The sequence below is a fragment of the Zalophus californianus genome, chromosome 7 (genome assembly GCF_009762305.2).
Source record: "Zalophus californianus isolate mZalCal1 chromosome 7, mZalCal1.pri.v2, whole genome shotgun sequence".
Classification (NCBI taxonomy): Eukaryota; Metazoa; Chordata; class Mammalia; order Carnivora; family Otariidae; genus Zalophus; species Zalophus californianus.
Genome location: NC_045601.1, coordinates 84,935,226 through 84,954,121, shown reverse-complemented (window position 1 = coordinate 84,954,121; position 18,896 = coordinate 84,935,226). Strand labels below are relative to the sequence as shown.

The 18,896-nt window shown below is 36.6% G+C and overlaps 1 long non-coding RNA gene across 4 annotated transcripts in view; it reads left to right on the top strand.

The window, feature by feature from the left end:
- Positions 1 to 3,427: 3,427 nt before the first annotated feature.
- LOC113926713 overlaps positions 3,428 to 18,896 on the top strand; it is a 139,123-nt gene continuing 123,654 nt past the window's right edge. For all 4 annotated transcript variants that reach the window (XR_003521401.2, XR_004820204.1, XR_003521398.2 and 1 more), the window contains exon 1: positions 3,428 to 3,535. This is a non-coding gene — a long non-coding RNA (uncharacterized LOC113926713). The remainder of the gene's footprint in view (positions 3,536 to 18,896) is intronic.

Here is an 18,896-nt window from a genome sequence, read left to right as displayed (position 1 = left end):
TTTAGTGTGATTCTCACTTTGGGAGGAGCTTGTTAAGAATACAGACTCTAGGTTCTGCTCACAGACATTCTGCTTCTTTAAGTGTAGGGAGTTGCCCAGCAGTCTGAAGTTTTGTAGGTGCTACAGAAGATTCTGATACAAGTGGTCGAAGGACCACACTCTCAGATGAACTGCTCTAACCCTCTGCAAGGCTGCCCAACCAGCAAACTTGCTGTGAGGAGAATGCACATTCTACAAAGACAGCTTGTTGTTCAAATATCAGTGCTATGTTTTAGGTTGAGTAGTCACTTTTAAATAAGGCCAAGAGGCTTTCCAGAAGTTTCCAGGCTTACAAATGTTGAGGACTTACTTTCCTTGTCAACAAATAGACTATTACAGAGATCCCTTAGGAAAATCAGAATATCTTATACATGACGTAGTCCACATAGGATCCATCTGCACACATAGCATTTGTCTAGAGTGAAGACCTTGGAAAGATGTTATTTCCAGTGCTTATTTTATATTTGGTATAAGATTAGAGGTAATTTTCTCCCTGCAGACTTAGTTGATTTCAAAAGGTATACTTTTTTTCACACAACTGTACTAAAAGGTTTATTTCATGTTATTTTAACAATGAGTTTAAAAATCGGATATCACTCAAGTGAAATATAATGGTTATGATTAGGCCATTTAATTAGACATTCAATCGCAATGCAAATAGCTACTGATAATTCAAGAAACATACCTTTTCAAAGGTTTGTGATCTTCAAAGAAAGGTAGGTCATAAAATGTATTATGTTAAATCAATATTGCTATCTTTCTCCTGGAAGCCCTATCAACTGTCTTTGTCTCTTTCCAAATCTGTATCCCTAATTTTAAAATATAAACTTTCAGGATAGATACTGGAATTCAGTTCAGTTTTTCTGCCAGTTTTCTCTGATACCTTTTTTCTTCCCCCTAAAGCATGGTAATTCTAAGGATGGGCGAAAAGAATTTTAAATTATTTTTATCTAAGCACTGGGTATTTTATCCAGCAAATATTAATGGAGTGTAGTTATGCATTTACATTAAAAGAAATCAGTTTTTGTTGTTATAAGCTCCATGAGAAGAGAAAACCCAGTGGAGCACCTGACTCCTAGAAGGCACGTTCATGAATAGTGAAAAAACTGGGAAAATTTATCATTGAGAGAACAAAACAATTTCTCCTGTATTTAGTATTGACCAATAAACATTTAATAGTTGAAAGAGTTTTGGTTAGGGAAAAAGCTTGATTTCACTTTTTAGTGAAAAAAAATGGGCAGGTTATTATTATAACCAAAAGTTAACACTCCATTGTATTACAACACAACCTGTGATGAAAATATTCCAATACCATTCCCCGACCAAACCTTTAACATTAATAATTTATCCAAATTATACATGTCACTAACACATCCCAACAAAGATTATGTAAGTGAGCCATCTTGGCGTGATACTGAACATAGCAGCTATTTTCAATCCTTCATTAAAATTAGATCAAGATGTACTTGCATTATGTGTTACTGTTCTTGTAAGGAAGATTTACATTAGTTCAAGATTTACTTTGGTTGTAAGTGACATTTTCTTTTCCTTTGTGAGAAGTTAGAGCCCACTCCCCCACTGCCCTCCACATAAAAGTTTTCAGTAGAAAGAAGCAATACAGAAAAATAACAACAAAACACCTGCCCTGTTTACTCTCTCCTATGTATAATAAAAGCCTTGTTCTCCCCCTAAACTGAATCCAGAAGGGATAAAGGGATCGCAGGAGGCACCTGCCACTTCACCCTGAAGCTTGGTTCTCTGTCCCCAGCCTGGCTCCTACTACTCCAAATGCTGCAGCAAAGTAGATCAGTTTTAAGAAGTGTTTTTAAACAATGGGTAATTATTTTTCACTGAAAAAAACCAAACCAAAACAAAACAAAACAACTCCCAAACCTTCCGATATTACTGTTTGAAAACATCAGACTTAAAAGTTACTTCTCTGTAGGCTGAAAGGTGAATCCAGGCGCCTGTAAATATATCCTGGCCTACTGGTTCATAACTCTTGGACCAGGTTGAGGCCCAAGGAAAATCTCAAACCGAGATGGATTTAAAAAACGGGAAGACACCAGAGATCATGTAGCTCTAGCCTCACGTATCACGGATGAGGAGATCTAAGTGGTTAAGTCACTTGTCCAAGGTCAGGCAGAGCCAGTTACAGGCAAGGCTGGGGCGCGACCTTCTAATCTTTCCACCTCCCAACCCCCACCCCGCACAGGCCCTCAGGAGCCCCGGCTCCTAAAAGGTTCCCACCGATACGGTTCACAAGCCAGCGGCATGTCAGCGACTCTTAAGCAATCGCACTTACATTTGTTCTCCCCGCCTGCTCCAAAAAGTATTAAAGGCGCTCTCCTTGCCTTCTTCCCAAACCCAGATGCCCCAGACAGCTTAAACCCCTCGCGCCCAGAAAGTCAACTCACCCGCAGCCCCCGGCGCGGGCGCCGTCGGACGTACTCTGGCCCTCCCCGCAGTCGCCGCGGCCCGGGCTGACGACGAGTCCAGAAAGTCACCGGCGGTGACCGCGGACGCCAGGGGCGGGCCGCGCCGTGTCGCGCCGCCCCGCGGAGGCGCCGCAAACTTTTCCCGGCTCGCAAGTTGCCGGGCTCGGCGGCCGCGGACGGACTTCCTTCCCCGCTGCGGGAGCGAGGGGGCGCCCCTTCCCCGGGCGGGGGCCAAGCCGGCCGGGAGGGGGCTGGGCGAGGCGAGGGATGGTCAAATAGGGGCCGGGGAGCGCAGGCGCCCGCAGTCTGAGGCGCGCGGGGCCGGAGCCCGGCCGTATTGTCTCCGCGGCCTCGGACCCAGCCCCGGCGGCGGCGGCGGCACGAGCGGGCGCGGCCGGGAGTTGCCGTCCCGAATCTGCCGCCCCCTTTCGCCGCCGCCGCTCACCGCGTTCTTTGTGTGTCTCTAGCCGCCCTCGGGTCTCTTCGCCGCTCGCCTGACAGCTGATGGGCTCGTCACGCTGGGTCCCGCGTCTTCCCAGCCGCCGCCAGCGGAGCCCGGCCCGGCCAAAGGAGGAGGACTGAGGAAGAGCGTTGACAGATGCTGTCTTGGAGCGGCCGCCACCGGGGGGAATCTGGGACTGCCCTAGGGGCGGCCGGCGACCAGCCCCGACCCCGCTCTACCCCTTCGAGACCCCTTCCGCGCCGGGACCCTCCCGTCCTCCCTCCGGGGCGGCCCGCCCAGCTCCGGTCCAGCGCCCGGCGCCCTGGTCGGCAGCTGAGCGCGCTCGGTCAAGAATCCTGGGGAACCCGCCCCGCCCCCTGGCTCCCGCACCCTCCAATGATCTTGGCCTACAGGGGGTAGTTCCATCCAATCAAGTGTCGGAAGGCCCGGCCAGTCCCGAGAGTGTAGCCAATGGAACACGACTCCGGCAACACACCCGCCCTGATCCACTGGGAACAAACCTCTGTGAGCCCTGAGGTGGGACCCTGATCCCGGCGCCCAGAGCAAGTCAAGTCCGGCGGGAGCTGTGTCACAAAGTGAGAGGCTATCGAGGCAGGTCTGGTGCTTAAATTACTGTGTAATATATAAGGTATTGAGGAAAATGGGAACGCAGGACGTACTACTTTTGTAGGTCACCTAAATCCCTACCCTGAACTTTTAAACTCCTTTTGTGGCGAAAGTTCATATGTGAAAGAAAACTGCCCAAACACGTTGTAGCGCTATTGACTGTTCAAATTAAGGCCTTTCCTTTTAGAACATTGCTTTAAAGTGTCTAACCGGACCGCATTCAGGTTGGTGCATTTGTATTAATGTTTGCCAGAACACCAGGTATCTGAAACAGAGGTTAGTGTCTATCCTGCTCTAAAATGCAGGTGGTCATGGCCCTGCCAACTTTTTTCTTTCTAAAAGAAAATTGCTTTCAAGAGTGAAAATGTAGTTTTATATACAAATCATCTGTACTGTGAACTTTATTTCTGTAATAAAGTCACACATGATCTTCAGTGGAGGTTGGATAAAATAGCTGAATAGAAAATTATAGAGAGAGAGAGGGAGAGAGAGAAAGGACTTGAGTAAGCCACTTGCTCTATATAAATGACTAGCTGTTAATCACAATGCTTTGCAAACAATAGTCACTCTGTAGTTGTTTATTTGATATGGATAGGATTACTTAGCTGTTGTTACTGTGGGTCACATAAACTTTATTGAGCTCTTTACTGAAAATGGACTACACCGTGATTAAAAGAGTTTGTAGTAACACGTATTTGCATTTATTAAAATCAAATCATACTTCTTTGTATTTTAAATCACTGTTGTGTCAGGCATAGACCCCATGCCTAAATTTTGTCAAAAGATCCAGATTCTGGACTGACCTTGAGCAAATCTCTTAATGACTAACTCTGTTATGAAAAGACAATATCCCTAACTCGGCATGCCTCATGAAAGTGCTATGAGATCCAACCAAGATAGCGTTTGTTAAGATTTTGTGAGACATTGTGCCAAGGGCACAGCAGCCTTAAATGTGTATATACTTCTCTGCTTTTCTACAAGCAAGGATCAAGGTGCTTGCCTACTAGCAGCCCACCGGTATTTCCTTTGCACATTTTTCCAACTTGAAATATTTTTTGATCCCATCAATTTTCCCACAACTTAGGTATGAATTAAACTCCAGCTTCTTAATTCTAGAGCAAAGCAACACTCCCAAGCTCGCTTTCTTTCTTTCCTTTTTTCTTTTTCTTTTTCTCTTTTCTTTCTTTCTTCCTTCCTTCTTTTTTCTTTCTTTCTTTCTTTCTTTCTTTCTTTCTTTCTTTCTTTCTTTCTTTCTTTCTTTTTCTTTCTTTCTTTCTTTCTTTCTTTCCTTCTCTTTCTTTCTTTTTCTTTCTCTCTTTCTTTCTTTCTTTCTTTCTTTCTTTCTTTCTTTCTTTCTTTCTTTCTTTCTTTCTTTCATCTCTCTCTCTCTGTCTTCTTTTTTTAATGGGTAATGTTTTAGGAGAGAAATTTAACGTATCCTCTGACTGCCAACGTGCATAGTTTTATGTAGAAGTTATTAATGGTTAGGTCAAATTTATACCCCTGTAATCAAGTAATTTTTGCAGCCATTTATTAGGGATTCACTTAAGGCATTTGTGCTTAATTTTCCAAGAGGAAATCAAATGTGTATTTTTAGAGATATTTCCATGTCATAATGTAATTTGTTTACTTTGTTCCAAAATATGCAATCTAGTACAGAAGTTTAATTATTACTTCAAACAAATATACATATGGTAACACTAGAATGTGAAATTTGCTAAATTTAATTGGACCAGCAGTTGTTATTTTCAACTAACTAACTGCACAGATTTCATTTTCTGAGTGAAAATTGTGGAAGAATCAATATGAATCCAATAAACATGACTTATTAAGTATATTTAAGTCAAAACCAGTGTTTGATAGTTTTTTGATAATTGATGACTCCACACCCATTTATTACAGGAAATGAATATTTTATCAATTGTCTGGGTAATATTCCTGACTTCACTATGGTGATATTTCATCCACTAAATTAGATTTTCAAAGTTTTTCATCAATGATTTCTTCATCAGTTGTTTAATATGCAGGAGGAGAGCTGTCATTCTTAGAGAGCTGCCAGTTTTAACATACATTTAAGTGTTTATTAGAGAAGCTCTGACTTTGGGGGTAGTTTTAGCCTTCGTAAAGATAATTTTTTTTTAAAGTACAGAGACATAAGGTCTTTATAAGCGGTCTCACATGATCTGTGGTAATATGACTAATGACAATATGATTTTTTTCTGTGTTTTTACATTTAAGATACTATCATCTTAAGATTGTTTTATCTGTGAGTATAACAAATAACTTGATTCATATCTTCCGAATTCTGATCATTGATATGCCTCTGAATTTCTATGTGTCTTGGATAAATCAGACTTCCATTTGACTTCTCTCCAATTCACTGAATCCAATTTACTCATTTGAAAATGATGTTATTAGGAATAGTGAAATAATATCTATAGATTCTAGAAAAACAATTCGCTCATTTTTCTTTCTGATTCTGACATGGATGAGGGAAAATTCCTTTTGTGAACTACAACATCAGATCCCTCTAACTCTCCTTTTACAAAACTTGATTTCTTGAACCTGACCATGCAGTTTCCTCAGTGTGGGAGGTACTTATGGCAAGACACTTTTATATGCATATGGAGGAAGAGGGAGAAAATTCCAGAAAACACTGGTGATGGGCACACTACTCTTCCCTCCTCATTTTATTTTGGGAATGTCCCTAAGGGAAATTTCTTTTAGAGTTTAGTATTAGCAGAAGTTTGGTTTCCCCTGAATTGAAATCTTTGTAACTTCTTTTTATTTCAACTATCAGGAAGCTCAGAACTAAATTTACAGCTCAATTTAGGAAGGTATTATGGCCTGCTTCATTGTGATTTTTTAAATAAACATAGTATTTGGCTTATTATTTTTCACCTATGTATTGCTAGCTTTTGTATGCATACATTTTATTTAAGCTACCTAAAATACTTTCTAAGGTGAATTATTATATGCATGAATAACTATTTTGAACCATACATGACCCCTGGTTTATGAGGGGTTGAGCTGAACATAACTTAAACAGAATGTGTAGTGAGGACAACATGAAGGAGATTGCTGTGGTTTTCGTTCACAAAGGAAGAGGAATCTGATTCACCAGGCATAGCATCTCAAAACCTTTTTCAGAGAGGCAGAAAAGTATAGAAAAGTATAGTACAAAATAGGGAAGATTTATTACACTTTTTTTAAAGTTAAAGTTATAAGAAACATATATTTATGGATGTTTTCTGAAAACTCAGAGGTCTCACTGAAAAAAGGAATATTTGACTTAAATAAAAACTGACATACATATTATAAATTATACTTAAGTCATGGTCACTTCCCATGTTACCCTTCAGTAGCCTTTATACTTACAACAATAACCCCTAGAATATGTTTCAAATGCAATAAATCTTTTCACCAGCATCACTATACACCTATTTCCTTCAATTTTAGTGTCTCTTTTAGAAAATAATGTATCCCCCTGTTTTCAAATAATATTCTACAGTGGTTTTATTTTTGAAAGTCTTTTCCTGAATAAGATATTGTCTTAGACTATTGCAGAGCTTCATCTTGTCATTTTGTTTTGTTTTATGAGATATATTTTGATTAAATATAACTGATGTATTAAAAAATCATGTCCTTTTTAAATAGAGTCATTTACACAAAGTAAATTGTAGCATCCCTTTCCCTGGCCAGGAGGTAAGCAGGTAGGAGGTGCTCAGTGAAATCAAGATGGTTTCTGTTGTGGTAGAAAACTCAACTCAATCTGACTTAAATATAAAAACATTTTTTTTTTGGTTTAAAGATTTTATTTATTTGAGAGAGAGAGAGCGAGCATGAGCAGGCTGAAGCAGACTCCCCGCTGAGCAGCGAACCCCCCCCACACCAATGCAGGGCTGGATTCCAGGATCCACAGATCATGACCTGAGCCGAAAGCAGATGCTTAGCTAACCAAGCCACCCAGGCACCCATAAAAACATTTTTTTATAAGCTCAAATACTTAACAGATCACTTGACAACCTTGACAAAGTAAAAGTAAATGTATAGCTAGCTGGCAGAGGTGGAAGGTGAAAGACAGTAGCAAAAGTTGAGGGATGGGTAGAGGCATTAACAGTCTTATTCCACCTAGAGTGGTGTCGAGAAACTGACTAAAATTTATTGGACAAGAAACAGAAGTGTAACTAGAGATTTCCAACTTAAACCAACAAAACAACTAACAATATGATTGTCATTTACAGAGGTGCTGTGAAAAGTACTACAGTAGAGGAACTAAAGTCTCACTTTACATAGATTAGAATCAAGCACATCTCTATGTGATAAATAGCAAGATATATTCATTGTTTCATTATCCAAATTTTACATTTTCAACTAAGTTTATTATTTAGTTTTCTAAAAGTAGACACGGTTAAAAGACTTTTCCTTTTTGAGAGTATTGCAATTGTGTGTGAGGAGGATTGTTGTCTTATTTTATTTTTTGAAACCAAGTGTGAATGTTGTTTTTACAAAATTTTTCAGTATTACAAAAAAGTCTTAGCATGAAATTTATTAAAAAATAAATATAGGGTATCAGTATATATATTGAACCACGATTATAAGGTAATTAGGGTAGGATAAAATGTTGTTTGGGATCCCAGTGTACTGAAGTGCAAACATTAATCAAGAATATATGTGGTAGTTTTAAGAAAGAAAATATAATGTATATATAGTGAAATTATTTTATTTTCTTCAAAAGCAATTCATAATGTAGTAGATTCTCTTTTTTGTGCTTGAGAACAACTGTGCCTTTGGATCCCACAGATTCTAGTACAGACTGGGTATGGAGACAGTGTTTGTTAAATGCCTGTTTGTTTTTCGATGAAGTAATTGTATCATTTGAAACCGTTTGACTCAGCACACAGGAAAACTCAATAGAAAATGTGTTCAATTGTGAGCTTCATAGCTTCAGAAATGAATGAAAGTTATGGAAAAAGATTCTGTGGAAAGTCACAGAAGGAATTAGAAATCTAGAACATGGAATATTTGAGGAATTGACATTTTTGAGCTTTTGGGGCTTCAAATTTTTCAGATATAATACATTGTTAATTTTCTGTGCCAGTGAAGGAGAATATTGGGGCCACTGCAAAATGCTCCTGGGAGTCTCTTAGAATCAGTTCATCTTGGGAAATCAATCTGCTGGACTTGCAGTCTGTGTTGTAAATAGTCAAAGGCAAAGAAAAAAAAATCATTACCAGAAACCATGGAGAAAGAAAAGGGGTGTGTGTGTGTGTGTGTGTGTGTGTGTGTGTGTGTATACACATGTGCACAAGCAAGCATGCTCATGTGTAAGAGATGAGGCTGAAACATGTTTGGATCACTTGCCAGTTGGTAAGGAGCAGGATAAATCTAAAACACAAGTCTGGAAAAATTAAAGAATCATCATAGAAGTAAAAACTGTCATACTGTAATGTTTTAATCCTAATATGTTAAGTTTTATTTTATAATGTACTGTGCCATTTGGAGAAAATGTTTGTGGAAAATACCTGAAATCTCATGAAAGCATTCTTATGTAGTTGCATCTTACCAAAGTTATCTGAAAATAAATACAGCAATAAGGCTTGGGTTTTCATTCACTTTTTTTTTTCATTTGGAAAGAATCTTTATAATATGCAATGTCATTAGATCCTCATAACTTTCCCTCCAGATAGAGAGAAGGCACTTGGTGTCGTATTTGCATTCAATGAGCTCTGCTACTTCAGTGGGATTCAACCAGGCCACTAATTCCTCTGGGCCTATAAATGAGGATGATAATAATTATAGATGCTGTATCTCGTGTTGTTCTGAGGGCAGAAGCAGCCAATCTGTTTGAACATGCTTTGTGGACCATTATGTGGGTCACCAATGTTCTTATTAGCATAGGTTCTATTCCTATTTTATAGAGAATGGAAAGGAGTCACAATGATTGAGATTAGTCCTCTGCTACCCAGTTACATAAGGTTGGGTCCCTGGCCCCCAGGTCTTCTAATTATTCGCAAGTGTTTATTGCCCTACTTTGATACATGCTTTTAGCTGTGGTCAATAAATATGAAATTAGAATAGTCAGCTGGTTTCCTCAATTTGTTTTGTGGATTGAATAGTTAGTCTAATTGGTTACCAGGGTTCTTCCGACTGGAAATTGTACAATAATTAAGAATTTGGTTCATCAACTCTCTCAAGGCTCTCCACTGACCTAGAAGGACTGTATGCAACCAAGGTGGAGGTGAAGAGCTCTGTAGAAAACAGAAGAAAGGGCACAGAGAGCCAGGGAGGTGGTATGAGTTGGGAACTACAAAGGATGAGACAGTTCCTGAAGATTTCCTGAATGTGAGGATAGAAACGACATGGAGAGAGGATTTCTAACGTTCGAGGGCAAATGTTCAGTGACACTTTCTAAACACATAAATGGCCCTGTGTGAGGGATTTTGGGGGGAGTTGTTATTATTTGTTTTGTTTCGGTGGATCCATTTGGAGTGAAGGAAGGTATGGGGTGACCATGAAAATATAAGACCCTCTCTTCCTTCCCCTAGAATTTTCAGGAAAATTAGGACTTTGGAGATCTATATCTAGATGACACATACAGTAGAATGAAAAAAAAAAAAAAAAGCCCCCTAATTGTATCTGCTGATTCACTTCTCTCTTGTTATTGCTAAAGCCTATAGGTTAGAAAAACAGAAAAATTGTAGCATGTAGAGGTTATTGCTGAAAATAGATAACCCAACATTGTGTGCTTTAGTACTGTAAAAAATGGTTGTTTGAGAAAGCCAAGTATATTTATCATTACAATTTTTGCCCTTAACATCTAGTAAACATTATGTTTAATTCAGAGAGTGGAGTATAAATCGTGATTTGTTAAGGGTTTAGTATAGGATATATTTATATGAATAGAATAACCTAGAAAGATCAACACCTAAATGTGGTTATCTCTGTGTAGTAGGATAATGGTAATCTACATACTTTTCTGTGTTTTCTGATAATTTTCCAATAAACGTGTTAAAATTAAAATAGTAAAAAGTATATAACTGACACAGAAACTCTCAGTTTTCCATTATTGCTACATTAGTTATAAAGTTTATGAATAAAAAAGTTTATGCATTATATGAATTATATTAAGTGACCTGCTTCTTACTGAAAAGCTCTTTACTTGGACTTTTGAACCGAAGGTTGGATTATCATTGTGGTAAAATAATTTAGATGCCTTTTATGACTAAGTAAAAATTAGGAAATAATGTCAAAAGAAGTGAGATGAATTTTCAACGTGACAGTTACCTCTAACATCTAAATTCTAGTTTTTTTGTCAGCTTTTTTTTTTTTTAAGGATGTGGGAAATCTTAGTTGCTTATTAGTTTACTTTAGGTAGAATATTTAAGGACTACTAAAGTAATAGAGCAGCAAGTAGTCTCAACATTTGAAAGACAGAATTTCACTTTTTGAAGACTTTGATAAAGAAGGTAGGTAATACTCAGGTGACTCTCTGTGGGTGATATGATTTAGACCAGAGTTCTTTTTTTTTTTTTAAAGATTTATTTATTATTTATTTTGAGAGAGTGAGAATGAGAGAGTACATGAGAGGGGAGAGGGTCAGAGGGAGAAGCAGACTCCCTGCTGAGCAGGGAGCCCGACGCGGGACTCGATCCTGGGACTCCAGGATCATGACCTGAGCCGAAGGCAGTCGCTTAACCAACTGAGCCACCCAGGCGCCCTAGACCAGAGTTCTTGACCAGGGGAGATTTTGCTCCCCCCAGCAGACTTTGGGGCCATGTCTGGAGACATTTATGGTTGTCACAAGGGGGGTGGTGTGGAGAGGGTGCTACTGGAATCCAGTGTGTAGAGACCAAGGATGCTGCTATACATACTTCAATGTACAGGGCAACCCTCCCACTCCAAAGAATTATTTAGCCCAAAATGTCAATACTGCACAGGCTGAGAAATCCTGCTTTAGACCCCTTTTTATCTACAAATAAACAAAACGCCATCATCAGCTTCAAAACCTAAAGAAATCAGTCCTTATTTATATGTTTTCTTTCAAGCAATGAAAAATAGAAGTGATATCTCCCCCAAAGTAAAAAAAAAAAAAATTAGAGATATTTCTAGTACATTTTTGTGTTATAAAATAATATTTAAAAATTGAGAAACCTAAGGTAGATAATCACAGTGTTTGAGAAAGCAGAACTGGAATAGTACAACTCATAGAAAACAACTGTGCTTCAGCAACCTAGTTGAGAATAGCTTTTTTTTTTAATTATTTAACATTCCTCAAAAGACTATTTTAGGTAGTAATTCAAAACGGTTGGGAATGTGAATCCAATGATGTGTCAAGAACATACATTAATAATGACTGCTATTCTCCCAAGAAATAAATGAAAACACAAAATGCACTTATTACGATGTTTTATGTGCCCTTCAGAATCATGAGTTATTAGAAAGGCAGTTCTGGGACAAGATGCATGGGCATGGGTACAGGACAGAAGTCTTCCTCTCCATCACCCTAATGTGAAACTTGTGTTCTCATAGGAACCTTCCTGGGTTAAGAAAACAACAACAACAACAACAGGAAGTTTGGCAGCATTTTGTATTGTGTTAACCCCATAACCCTGAAGCTTGTTTTTCAGGGCATTAGAAAGTATGCTTTCAACGCCCCCCCCAAAAATATGCTTTCAGTTGGCTAGTGCATGAAGTTCAGTGAAGGTCACTGCATGCTTTTTAATTTTTCTCCCGAGAGCGGGCATTAATTTAGTTCCCTGTAAATAAGAATGAAGACTGTTAACTAGAGTATACCTATTTGGTCTTTATTACTCCCTTCCTCCAAGAACAGGGTGTGTTTTCATGACGGATAAAATGATATGTCACGTTTACATTTTTAGTTTTTAATTAAGTGTGTAATGCGTAAAGACTTACAAAATTGTCTTTGGCAGGTTAGCTGAAGACATGATGAAGTTCAAGTTAGTTTGTGCTGTCAGAGGCTTTCCTTTTAGTATATGATAGAATTAATTCTATGAGGTTAATCAGAAAGGCATAAATCCTTTTTACAGAAAATCCTTTTCTGTAAACGTTTATTATATATTTTTAATTGGAGTAGGGATCAGGAAGGAGGATTACAGGATTACTTTGTAAATATTCTGTACTTTATAATTTTACAATATTTTTTGCTAATAATTTCTTTCTGGCCATTAAATAATATCTGCTTACTACTTAATATTTGGAAAATTCAGGAGAGCATAAGAAAAATAACTCCCAGAGACCACCACTTCCAACACGGGTCAACTTCCTTCTGGCTCTTTTATAAAATGGTGTCACTATGTGCTCAGCCCTTCTTTCTGCCTCCACCATATAGTGAACATTTACCCATCTTATCAAATTTCTTCCGAAACAAAGTTTAAAGTGTCTGTATTTCGTATCTTAAATGACTGCAGTTCTACAAGTGGTTCTGATTATTTTCTCCTCTATAACACACATAGATGTATGTGTCCAAAAGCCAGTGAATTCTCATGTACACATAGATAAAAAAGGGCTCTGGTTTATGCAAATCTCTCTGGGCATTTGCCACTGCTCTGTTCCTTTTCTTCCCACTCACGAAGTATATTGTAAGAGGAGTAAGAATAATATTACAGAGATAAACTTGACTACTCTAATTGACTAAATGTTTAGTTTGGCACTTATACTATTAATAGTAACAAATTACTTGTGATACCCCCCACAAATGATGTTGGATATTTTGTGACACCTCCAGTGATTAATGATAAATTCAGCTAATACAGGTATAAGGTGACAATGAATGTTCCTGCCCTCAAATGTTCCCTAATTATTTCCATAAGATGAATGGCTCAAAGTAAAATTATTCAATCTAGGAGCATTAATTCTTGATGTAGATCATCGAACTTACTCTCCAGAAAAATCATTCCAATTTCTAATCTCACATCCAACGATATTGGGCTTTAGAGTTAAGTTTAGCTAATTTGATAAGTGAGAAAGATAGCCTTTAAAACAAAAATATTTGGAATTGAGTAATTTGATTTTTTCCTTCACATTTAGTTTTTCTTTTTTCCTTACCTTCCTTGTCTCCCTCCTTCCCTCCCTTTCTTCCTTCCTTCCTTCTTTCTTTTTTCTTTCCTGAAGTAAATACTTCATATTCTTTGCCATTTTTTTCTATCGCAGTTTTAAGGTTTACATAAGCTCTTTATATATTAACTATATGAAACTTTGGTCATAAACCTGTATCAAGTATTTTTCCCAATTGTGTGCTTTTTAAATTATATTTATCTTTTCATGATGAAGGAGGTTTAATTTCCGTTTTTAATGCTCTTAATGTAGGGAAATTTCAAATTTTGTTCTCTATAGTCAAATTTATACTATTTCTTGCATGATTTCTTAATGCTCTTAATATTTAGAAAGCCGTTGCCCATCCTGAGATCTGATAAGTGCTCATGTTTTCTTCCTGGCGTGTGTGTGTGTGTGTGTGTGTGTGTGTGTTTAGTTTTTAACATTAGAATATTTACTCTACAGTTTGTTTTATGGTATAAAGTGAGGAACTAACTAATTTTCTTTCTGTTTGTTAAATAGTCGTCTCACACCGTTAATGAATTTTCTTTTATGTCCTCACTAATTTATGATGTCACCTTTATCTCACAGAGAGCTTTCGAATTCTTGTCATTGTTTTGTTTTTTTAATCTACTAGAGTTGGCTTGTTGTCTATCTATTTTCACATCTCACTACATTCGGGTGAGACAAGCTTTCCCCATTAAGTTTTTAATTATTTTTTTTAGTTTTTCCTATTTATTCCTGATTTAAACTTTGGGAATTGCTTTGAAAAGATATGTTAGTATCACACTAGTACTCCAAGAATGCATGTTAGAATTTTTTGGATTAAATTAATCTATTTTCTCCCCATTCAGCCTCAAAGTATGTTCTTCTATTCATGAAAATCTTCTTATTCTTCCTACACCCTCTTGTTATTGTCATTCTGTAAGTTCCACACAAATCATAAAGATTATTCTTGGAATCGTTTCTTATGATATTTGGTTATTATTATGAATGGGGTATTTTTCATTGTATTTTGATTATATATTATTAGTATCACAAATCTGATTGATTTATATATATTTATTTTATACTTGGTCATTTTACTGAACTATGTTATTATATCCAATACTTTTTTCAGTTGATTCCTTTAGTACTTAGGTAAAAAAAAAAATCACATTATCTATAAATAATTGTATCTGTCCCCAGTTTGTTTTTAAATTAACAAATGCACCTTATGTTTCTGGGGTTCTTTTGTTTGTTTTGGCTATCACTTCTAGAAATGATAGTGTTAATAAAAGATATTCTTGAGTAGTTTATGATTTGCCAGTATATATGATGTTGGCTATATGTTAAAGATAAATATTCTTTATTATGCCAATGAATTATCATTTTATTCTGAACTTATTAAGCAAGAGAAGTTTCATTAAATTTTATCAGATTATTTTCCAGCTCTATTGAGACATTTATGTATTTTGCAGTCTATTAGTGTGATTTTTATTCATTAGGAATTATATACCTGAATTTTAGGATAATTTTAATTATCCAGAATAAATTATTATTTTAATATGATCTGAATTGAATATGCTAATTTGTAATTCAAACTTTTGCATCCATACTAAGCATTTTTAGGTTTTACTATGAGGGTCACCCTGGCTTTTTAAAGTGAGTTAGAACATTTTTCGTATTTTTTTTTTCCCACGCACAAGCAGACTATACATCACAGGAATGATTTATTTCTGAAGCTGAAAAGCACTCACTGATAAAACTCTTGACTCTGCAGCTGTCTTGAAGGTAGTTATTGAAAACTTGTTCAGTTTCAGTTCTTCAGTTGATATTGGTCTTTTAAATTTTGGCCCACAAATTTTTTTCTTCATTATCTTTGAACTCTCATTATTAAGATTTTCAAATTTATTAAGCTAACTATTTATGTTAATACTTTTTAAAAGAAGATTTAGCATATATGTGCAATGGAATAATACTCAAAGGAAAAAAAAGAATGAAATCTTGCCATTTACAACAAGGATGGAGCTAGCAAGTATTATTCTAAGTGAAATAAGTCAACCAGAGAAAGACAAATACCATATGATTTTCACTCATATGTGGCGTTTAAGAAACAAATGAACAAAGGTTAAGAAAAAAAGATAGAGGAAAACCTAGGAGCCAACTCTCAACTATAGAGAACAAACTGGTGGTTACCACAGGAGAGGTGGGTGGGGGGATGGGTTAAATGGGTGATGGGTTAAGGAGAGCACTTGTTGTGATGAGCCCTGGGTGATGTAAGGAAGTGTTGAATCACTATATTGTACACCTGAAACTAATATTACACTGTTTGTTAACTAGAATTTCAATAAAAGTGCACAAAAAAGAAAAAAATCATTTAAAATCATCTATGAATCTGTTATTAAATCCTTTTATTTTTCTTTTAAAGATTTATTATTTATTTATGTTAGAGAGAGAGAGAGCATGAGTGGGAGGGGCAGAGGGAGAGGGAGAGAGAACTCAAGCAAACTCCGTGCTGAGCACAGAGCCTGACCCGGTGATTAATCTCATGACCTGGAGATCATGACATGAGCAGAAATCAAGAGACATTCCCTTAACAAACTGTGCCACCCCGGCACCCCTAAATCCTTTTAAGATTATATGTTATTTCTTCTAATCTTATTTGTTTACTCTTTTTTCTTGATTAGATTTGCTAGGACTTTTGGATGATTTTTCATCCAAATACATATATATGTGTATAAAGTATATATATATATATACTTTTTTCCATTTTATTGTAAAATAATTGACATTTGAGTATGTCACATGTGTTACTGTGTAAATTTAAAGCATATACAGCATGATGGTTTGATGTACATGTACTATGAAATCATTACCACAATAGGTTCAGCTAACGTATAGATACAATAAAAAAGGATGTAATGAGAACTTTTATGATTTACTTTCTTATTTTCCTATATATCGAAAGTAGTGTGAGCTATAGTATTAACATTAAGCCCCTAGTACTTAATTTATCTTATAACTGAAAATTTGTACCTTCTGACCACCTTCCCCCACCCTCTGCCTCTGGTAACCGCAAGTCTGATCTCTTTTTCTATGAGTTTGTTTTAGATTCCACATATAAGTAGATCATACAATATTTGTCTGTCTCTGTCTGACTTATTTCCCTTAGCATAAGGCATTTAGGGTCCATCCCTGTTGTCACATATGGTAGGATTTCTTCATTTTTTTTTTATGGCTGAATATTATATATATCTCACAACTTCTTTATCCATTCCTTCATCAATACCTAGATTGTTTCCATGTCTTGGCTATTGTAAATAATACTGCTATGAACATGGGAGTGCAGATATCTTTTTGAATTACTATTTTCATTTTCTTTGGATATATTCCCTGAAGTGAAATTACTAGATCATATGGTAGTTCTATTTTTAATTTTTTGAGGATCCTTCGTAATGTTTTCCACAGTGGCTGTACCAATTTACAATCCCACCAAGGGACTGTGCCCAAGGGTTCCCTCTTCACATCCTTGCCAGCATTTGATATCTCTTGTCTTTTTGATCATGGCCATTCTGACAGGACTCAAGTGATACGTCATTGTGGTTTTAATTTTCATTTCCCTAATGGCTAGTGATGTTGACATCCTTTCATGTACCATTGGCCTTTTGTATATCTTCATTGGAGGAATATCTATTCACGTCCTTTGCCCATTTTTTAAATTGGGCTATTTGTTTTTTTGCTATTGAATTGTATAAGTTCTTTATATATTTTGGATATTAACCTCTCTTATCAGATATATGGTGTGCAAATACTTTTTGCCATTCTATAGGTTTTATTTTCACTTTTTGATGGTTCCTTTTGCTGTGCAGACGCTTTCTAGTTTGATGTAGTCCCACTTGTTTATTTTTAATTTTGTTGCATGTGCTTTCAATGTCACATCTAAAATATCATTATCAAGGCCCATGGAAAGGAGCTTTATTCCTATATTTTCTTCTAGGACTTCTGTGATTTCAGGTCTTACATATAGGTCTTTAATCATTTTGAGTTAATTTTTGTGAGTGGTATAAGATATGGGTCCAATTTCATTCTTTTACATCTGAATATCCAATTATGCCAGCACCATTTATTGAAAAGACTTTTCACCATTCAGTATTCTTGGCTCCTTTGTCATAAATTATTTGACGATATATGCTTGGGTTTATTTCTGGGCTCTTGAATCTGTTCTGTTGGTCTGTTTATCTGTTTTTGTGCCAGTAGCAGACTGTTTTGATGACTATAGTTTTATACTAGTGATTGAAACCAGAAAGTGTGAAGGCTCCTGCTTTCTTCTTTCTTCCAAAGGTATAATTTTGTTTTTTCTTTTCTTAGAAAATTTGTTTTTTCTTTTCTAGCAAAGGTAGAATTTTGGTAGAATTCATAAACTCTAGTTTTACTTCTCCCCCCACCTACATTTTAGGTTACTGGCATAACAATTTACAGGTTTTTAAATTGTGTAACTAGTAACAGATTATTGTAGTTATGGTAATTTTTACTCCATTAGTTTTGTTTAAACTTTTGAACTAGAGTTGTAAATGAATTATGGACCACTCTACCATATTGTAGAATCTAACTATGACTGTGTATTTACCATTACCAATGAGATTTCATGACCTTTTATGTTTTTATGATGTTAATTAGTATTATTTTACTTCCACTCAAAGAACTCCCTTTAGCATTTCTTTTAAGGTAGGTCTGGTGGTAATGAACTCTCAGCTTTTGTGTAGGGAAGTCTTTATCCCTCCTTTGTTTCTGAAGGACAGCTTCAACGGGTATAGAATTCTTGGCTGACAGTTATTTTCTTTCAATATTTTGAATGTCATCCCATTCTCTCCTGGCCTGAAAAGTTTCTGTTGAGAAATTCACTTATAGCTTTATTGGGGGGGGGGGGGTCCCTTCTATGTAACTTCTCTATTTTCTCTTATTGCTCTTAAAATGATTTCTTTGTCCTTGACTTTTGGATAATTTAATTATAATGTGTCTTGGTATAGTCCTATTTGGGTTCAACCTTTTGGGATACTTTGGGCCTCATGGATCTGGATGTCCCATTTCTCTGCCCAGGTTTGGGAAGTTTTTAGCCATTTTTACTCTAAATATACTTTTTGTCTCTTTCTCTTTCTCTTCTCCTTTTGGAATTCCCATAATTGTTTCTTCTCATGTGTACCATAATTCCTACAGGCTTCTTTACTGTTTTTCATTCTTTTTTCTTTTTGCTCCTTTGATCAGGACATTTCCAGTATCCTATCCTGCAGGTTACTAGTTCTTTCTTTTGCATG